Below are 1,985 nucleotides of genomic sequence, written 5' to 3' on the forward strand. Positions count from 1 at the left end.
AAACACAAAGATCATAAAAGTGACGCTACAAAAATTTCGTGAAGTTTGAAATGTTTCTCCAAAAAATAATAGTTTACCCTCCACTTTTTTAGTTGCACCATGCCCCTCAATAGTAAACAGAGAAAAGCACTAATTCGATTTATATAGTTCAGAACAGAAGCATTGCTATTGAGTATTGGATAGACAATGCAAGCTGACAGACGCATACAAAGCCCACCCACTAGAAATGGGGCCCATCAACAAACCTCAGTTTGAACAAAAAGACAATAGGGAAGGTGTGATTCGGTCTATAAACTATATTCACAAGATCAAGCCTAAGGCTGCATTAAGCTCTTATTTCTCTGAGTGATATTTACAATATAATATGCTCCTATTTATAGGAGAATCATGTTGAATACAAATAGACTTCTACTCTAACTAGATTAACTTGGTGATAATCTTTAACTATTCACCACTAATTACAGTGATAGTCTTTAAGTGTAACTTAATGATATTCTTCAACTGTAAGTCAATAATAATCTTATACTGTGACTATTATTCTTGAACTACATGATATACTCTAATATAATACACATCTTAGGTACGTGCACATACACAAAGAAAAAGGAAAGAAAAAACAAAGAGACAGGACAAGCTCGGCTTGATTTTGATTTTCATCTTGTGATTTTGGGCCAGCAACATCACGGGCTGTTTGATCAGATCAATCATCACTTCGATTTGAAGGGAATGGCCCTGATCACAACCTGGTGATACAGAGCTGCAAGTGCTGCCCCAATGAATGGTCCCACCCAGAAAATCCACTGCACTTAGGGATGTTAAACGAGCAAGCATTCGCGAGTGACCTCGGGATCGACTCATATAAGTTCGGTTCGTGCTTGACTTGATTATTAAATGAGGTTTTTCATGAACACAAATATTGGCACGAATATTAAACAAAGTAAGTTTGACTCGACTCGGTTAGGCTCATGAGCAGTTCGTATAAAGCTCGAATTGGTAGTTGTTCACATAATTGCTCATATTAATGTTAAAAATTGATGATTTCCTTTTTTGTTTTTTTCCTAATAGCATCCTTTTATTATAAAAGGATGTATATCTTCTCTTTCTTCGAAACCAAGTGTCTTGTTCTTTTGATTCAGACTCCATATTCGGCTAATCAAGCTAAGCAAATACTCATATATAAATTGGCTTTTTGAGCTGTTTAAGAGTACTTGAAGTTTAAATTTATAATAAAAAAATAAATTAAATATAAGATGGCTTATTATGAATTCGAGCTCGGACTCAATTTTTTGGCTTAAGCTCAGTTCAAACAAAATTTAAATGAGTTGAACCCAAATAAAAAAAGTTCGTTCAAATTCAACTTGTTTACGCCCTTGACTGTACCCACAGTAAATGAAAACAAAAAAGTTGTAAGAAGTAGGAACATAAAAAAATCATGATTGTTATAGCACACGTCACCGCCATTAAACAATCCAGAAATGTATATTTATTTGTTAAAATTCTAGTAGATTCTCAAAATTTTGGCAGCTTTCACCTCATTGTCATTTTAAATAATTTTTTCTAGTCTTTTAAATTTAGTTAAAATATTATAATTTTACAAATTTTTCCAAAAAAAAATGAAGAAAATAGAAAAAAAAGTTACAGGACCTTCTATGAAACCCAAATTTAGCTGCCCCCACCCACAACGTAATTTAAAACAATTTTTTAAAAAGCTTTCCAAACCATCTCCTAAAACACAATTAATTAGCTAATTTCCTATAAATAATAATTTTTTCAATTTGTTCAAATAGATTGGGAACGTCTCCTTTGCTCCCCTTATAGCTACGTTTGGCAAGGGGAGGTCCAGCACTGTAGCTGGAACGGTACTGTTCCAGCTACAGTGCTGTCTGACACCACGTGAATTCTTTTTTTTTTTTTTTTTTTTTTATAATTTTTTTTTTTCTTTTTCAAAGCAAAATATTAAAAAAAAGAAGAGGAGGGAGGAGAAC

This window comes from Corylus avellana, chromosome ca1 (genome assembly GCF_901000735.1).
Source record: "Corylus avellana chromosome ca1, CavTom2PMs-1.0".
Classification (NCBI taxonomy): domain Eukaryota; kingdom Viridiplantae; phylum Streptophyta; class Magnoliopsida; order Fagales; family Betulaceae; genus Corylus; species Corylus avellana.